The sequence below is a fragment of the Atractosteus spatula genome, chromosome 10, assembly GCF_055471065.1.
Source record: "Atractosteus spatula isolate fAtrSpa1 chromosome 10, fAtrSpa1.hap1, whole genome shotgun sequence".
Taxonomy (NCBI): Eukaryota; Metazoa; Chordata; class Actinopteri; order Semionotiformes; family Lepisosteidae; genus Atractosteus; species Atractosteus spatula.
In genome coordinates, this window is record NC_142715.1 from 10,939,435 (window position 1) to 10,945,302 (window position 5,868).

General features: G+C 47.7%; 1 pseudogene; it reads left to right on the forward strand.

Moving 5' to 3' along the window:
• Window positions 1-5,151: 5,151 nt before the first annotated feature.
• Window positions 5,152-5,270, forward strand: LOC148824997 (5S ribosomal RNA; annotated as a pseudogene).
• The last annotated feature ends 598 nt before the right edge of the window (window positions 5,271-5,868 follow it).

Genomic DNA, 5,868 nt, shown 5'->3' on the forward strand with positions numbered 1-5,868 from the left:
GGTTCTAGACCGTACAGTTTTAAGTTCAAGCTGTACTATGGCCTCCTCGGGAACTTGCAGGAAAACTATTGGTTAGGTAGCTGCATTGTGGTAGCTGTATCATGCCTGTCACAAGTCATGGTGACAGTTAAATGTGGTGTGCTGACCAGCCATTTACTTCCCACCTGCTCTTCATGGGGTTCATTAACCTCCCTCTGCTCGTTAGTAGCTTTACACCCTTCATTGGTGAATTGTTTAGACACAGCCAATGGATAGCTTTGGTAGCCATACCCATCTCAAGATTTGGAACCGAATTCAATCTTGGATTGCCTTCTGGGTGAGCTTTGAGCGATGGGGTTAATGTCACATACTCCTCAACTAAGAAGAGTGGAATCAAGTGGGTTGGGAATTGTGCCGTGGCTAGACTAGCTACAGTGGCACTAAACTCCCTTAACAGGTCTTGTGTCAGCATTCTGGCCTGTTGCACACAAGCATAAACCCACTGTATAACACCAACAATCATGTCCACTGGTTGGGGAATAAGGTTTAACCCTGTTGCATAGAAAGTTGCCTGTAGGGTTTTCCCTAAGCTTTCCAACTTTTGCTGCTGTTGATACAGTCTGTCACTACCCTCTGGCATCTCTGACACCTGTCTTCTCGGGGCAGTCAGGGTGAGAGTGCCAGTAGCACACAAACCTACCAGAAAAAGCAAACGTGCAACAGTGGCGGCAGCAATAAGTCCTCCCAAAAGTCTTTTCGGGTGGCTGACCCCAGTCATCTCCTTCTGAGTGACTGTTGTCTTTCTAAGCTGGCGCAGCGTGTACATGGTGTCTTTCTCAGTATGCCATGTGGCATCTTGGGCACCAACATCCTGGAAATCTGGGGAGATCTGACACAGCTGCTGATGCTGCTCCTCCTTTTCCAGGGCATCTGCTTTTTCGATTTGTTCGTGCCTGTGCTCTAGGAACCCTGCAGGGGGTGGTGCAGCGGTGGAGCATGCCTGACCCTCGGCTGAGTGGTCATCTGGAGCACCTGAGTGATCTGGGATTGTTATCCCATTCTCACTGTTCAGGTCCACCCTGCACACTTCCTGATTGAGGAATCCCTCTATCGGCATGTTTACAATCGTACGCTGGGTAGGTGTAGGACACGTGCTCGCTCCCCCCTTCCCTCGCTAGGGGTTCAGGGAGCTGCCCCAGCACTGGGATAGCTAGTTCATTGTCTTTGAACTTACTATCACCCACCAGGCCCATGTCAGTGCAGGCGGGGATTCTGACACCCCTCTTTGCGATGTCCTGCACTGGCAGGCGGGTGACTTGACCATCCAGCTCCAGTCTGGCTGAACCACTGTTGGTCAGACTCAGACTGACAGACTGAGCTGGAGGCTGTAAGAAAACCGGCTCGGCTTTCATTCCCTGTCCCCTCTGGGGGACTGGGTGTGTTGGCAACCCTGCCGTTGAGGCAGGAACAATCAGGTCAGTCTCACTCACTACCTGGTAGTTGTGAGAAATAATGTTACCTGACTGCAGGTTCCCTGGGTCACAGCAGAGGGAATCGGCATCTGGGATCAGGTGTGTCCACAGCGCAGTAGTCTCAGCGTCCAGCTGGACCTCCTGACTAACCTGTGAATGTTGCACCAGGGGCACCTGGCGGTGGCCCTGCGACAGCTGCTCAAGCAGATCCTCATTAATAGAGGATCTCTCAGGGCTAAGGGTGAGGGCTACCTCACCAACCTGCTCTCCTGCCATCTGGATCCCTTCCACCACTGCGGGGTGGTGGTCCTGACCCCTCTTGGGTGCCAGGGTGCACAGGGAAAGCTCCTTTTCATCACCAGGTGGGGAGATCTGCTCCTCTTTAGGGGTGTAAAAGGTGTGTGCTTTACCTGGTGGATCAGGCGGCTGCTTGGAGCACCGCTCCTGTGGCAGGGAGGCTGTTGTGACCTCAGCGGGGACACGACTTCCCTGTATATCCGGGGAACAAGAAAATATTTTTATTTCTTGTCCAGAGAGAACAGAAGGAATCTCCACATAGGCTTCTGTGTTCGGTGGGCACTATGTGAGCACAGTCTGCCTCTTGGCCCCCCTTCCTTCTGTACAGAAGGCTTAGGAGCCTTGACCTGTTTCCACACCTTGCCTTTCTGGTGATCCACCAAAGGTTCCTCTCTGAGTCGCATGCCCTTTTCTTTTTCTACCCGTTTGAGCTTGCTGTATGACATCAAATACCTTTCAACCTTAGTGTCAATCAATGTCTCACTGTGTAAGACATCTCCCATGGCAGCCTTGAGGTAAAAGCTTCCTGCTTTTCCTCTCTGTTTTACTGCCTGCTCTGTGACTTCAGGGGTGGAGTCAGCACTCGCTTGGGAGTGGCTGACCTCATCCAGGCAGGAACCCTTCCATTCAATCAGATAGACTGAGGGAGGGAGAGGGGGCGGGTCTCCGCCTCCTCCAGTGGAGAGTATCAGCTCATTCACGCTTCCGGCAGCCTTGGGGAGCGGTTGTCTCTGTCCTAATAAAACTTGTTCAAGCCTGGCCAGGCGGGCGGCTACTGAATCCTTTTGTTCAGCTTTATCTAGCCCTTTTTCTTCCCCGGTGTTCTCATGGAACTTAGGATGCTGGGTGCGGTCCTGTGTGCCTGCTTTGGAACGGGGCTTAGCCAGCTCAGGAGCCTGTGCTCCTTCGAGCACGGGGGAATTAACCCTGCTGGCTCTGACGGCGAACACAGTCGCTTTAACAGCTTTTTGCTCAGAGCGACTTTGGACATCATACTCCCAGGCTTTCTGCACGAATCTCTTAATATCAGTCATTTTCATGGTCTGTGCATCTGTATGCATTAAGATCATCTTTCTGACTGACGGGTGGAGATTCGCAATGAATAAACCCTTGAAATGTGTGTTCTCTTCTCAACCCTCATCATTTCGCCCTGCAAAATAAGTTCATCTAAGTCTCTCGTAATATTCGCGAGGGGACTCTGCTCTCTCGTGCTTAATGTTAAGGGCGGCGGCTATCGCGGCAGTCGGGTCAATAAACGCACTGTATTCTGATAAGTGCTTGACACAGCTCTTCAAAGTCATCACAGACTTTCTTCATCTGCCTAGCCATCCACTCATGTACAGCTCTGCTGCTAGTTTTCCTGACCAGAAACACTTTTTCCTGTTCTGTAGCATTTGGCAGGTACTGCAGGGTATACCTGAGGTCTTGAATATAACTCTCGATATTATTCTCTGACACTGCAGGGTCAAATCTCTCCATGTCCTTCGCTAGTTCTCTCAGAGAATGGAGGTTTATTCTCCTAGCTTCTCCGCTGACGGAGATATGACGGAAATCGTGGTCAGACCTGTCGCTGCTAGAGAGAGTGCTTAATAGCGACTTGAATTCAGACCTTTTAGCAACCATCGTTAAACTTAAAGAGTATTACTTTTAAGTACGAAATCACAGTTCAACCACAGAAAACCACAAGATCAAGTATGCAATCAACCCAGTAGATCGCAAAAGATCACAAAACAATCAAGCACTGCTTAAAGAGCAAGAGGAACTTTTTTCCTTTCGGCTTTCAGCACACTGTATTGTCGAGTATGAAACCCGCGGTGTTTTATATTGAATTATTCCGCTTGGTTGTCTCATTTCAGTCTTACCATAGCCCGTCCAGGGACGCCAATAAATGTAGTGTGCTCTCTGAAGGCACCAGTTCTGTAGGGTTTGGGCATGTACGGGGACATTTATTAATTGTAGCCGTAAATCACAAAATGTTTTTTTATATGGCCTTAGAATCCAACCATGCGATATAACTCAAACAACGCACACACACACGGGTACTAATACACGAGGATACATTTATTAATACAAAAAATATGCATATAAACCTAACAGATCTTATCGAGAGGGTTATCAGAATACAAAAGGTATATATACAATCAGTTACAAAGAGTTACATATATCAAGAGGACATACGTTCAGTATATCATTCATTTAGATCGTTTCATAAAGTGAACTTGGTTACAACTTCTACATTAGATACTGAAAACAAGTACATAACTCTTAGGAATTAAATTGATATCAACTGGTTGGGATAACAATTGAATTCTCAAGCTGTAATGCATTGAAGTTGAATACTCATCCAATCTCTGGGGATTCAGATCTCCTGCGGGCTCTCTGGCTCCGTGCCAGGCTGTGCTGTGCTGCAGATGATCACTGACCGGCTAGTTAGTGTTGGCTTTAACTAGCAAAGTTTGTGCACAGGAGAAAAGATGACTGTGGGTCCCAGCAAGTCAGGAAGAGGACCGGTTCATTCCTGATGAAGCGCTAGTTCTGAATAGTGATTCAGCTGTCCACAGTTCCGACCTGTTCACAAGGCTTGCTGCTGGTGCTTACCTCAGGTGGATCCTCTGGTTACTCTCTGGCAACCTCCGCTCTAGACTCTTAGAACAAAGGAAAGTTCTGGCACTCGGACACACTGGTCGTTCCGTGGTTGTCCGGGCTGAGTCTTAGGATGGTCAGGAGGCGCGCTGCGAGAATGTCCTGCCCTTGGGAGCCTTTTGCTCCTGGGCCGTCCTGCCCTGGAATTCTCCTTTGAATTCCCTTTAGAAAAGTCCAGGAAATAGTCTCTCAGGCCCTCTGTGTTGCCTGTTTTTACCTGGAGGAACTTCAGCTCGTTCATTGGCTGAAAGTTCCATGGGCATCAGAGTCCCACGTGGGTTACTCGGCCCTACCAGTCCCTGATTGGTTGATCAAGGTGAGATGTGAGTCACTTACTCCTGACACTTAGGAATGCAGTCCAGATGTCCATCTGGCACACCCTAGACAGATAGGCGCCAATGGATGACCATTGATCATGATAGCTAGGCTTAGCTAAGTGCATCCCCATTTGGGAGCTGTCCCTTATCAAAAGAAAACATCTTTAAATCAGCCTGCATGAATAGTTTCTCTGTGGCTGCACCACAGAGATGAACAGAGAGATGGGGCCTCATTAGAAAAAGCACAGCAACACTTAATTCTGTCTTATTAACAACCATTGCCGCTACAAGTGAAAGGCTGAAGTGAAATAGAGCGGGGACGAAGGCAGTGAAGAGAGAGAATGTGGGAAGAAGAGAAAAACGCAAGGGAAAAAAAGCAGCGTCGTAAAAGAGGTGACGGAGCTGTCCTCTCTATAAGAAGGGTGCCAGCGAGCCTTGCTCTCGCTTACGGCCACACCCCCTTGAGCACGCCTGATCTTGTCTGATCTCGGAAACTAAACAGGGATGGGCCTTGTTAGTACTTGGATGGGAGACCGCCTGGGAATACCAGGTGCTTTAAGCTTTTAAGCGCAGGAGGCGCCCTATCCCCGCTCGCTTGCTCATTCCCCTGTTCACACATGCAGTGCGGCTTGTCCGTCTGTTTATTTGTCAGCTTTGGCGATTCACGGGTGCTTGTGTATTAGCGTGAGCGTTTTTTATTCTGATCATGAACAGTTTTACAAGTCCGCAAAGGATCGAGGAAAGGTTTATCGCCAGCCATTTATTCTTATCATGAACCTTATATACTGTATCTCTACATCCCATAACCTTTAACGGTAGGTGCTTGGGTGTGGACATGTTGTGATGTAATATTTATTTTAAAAGTAAACATTTTTGTAAAGTCTGTTATATTGTTAAAATCTATAAGCGTTATAAAGATCAATTTTTGCTCGTGCTTATAGGTTATCGCTGCTAAATGTGTCTTATTCAATTATTTTAACACTTTTATGACCTATCCACTAAAATATAAAGTCCCGCCCTACAATGCTCTTCTCAAAAGATAAAATAAGTTTTACATTTTTTGATTCAATGTAATTTCTTTTCTAGAGAAACACACATCATTTGAGGCTTAGGTTGCATGTTAATATTTTTAAGGTTTAAAGACTTTACGTTCACGGTAC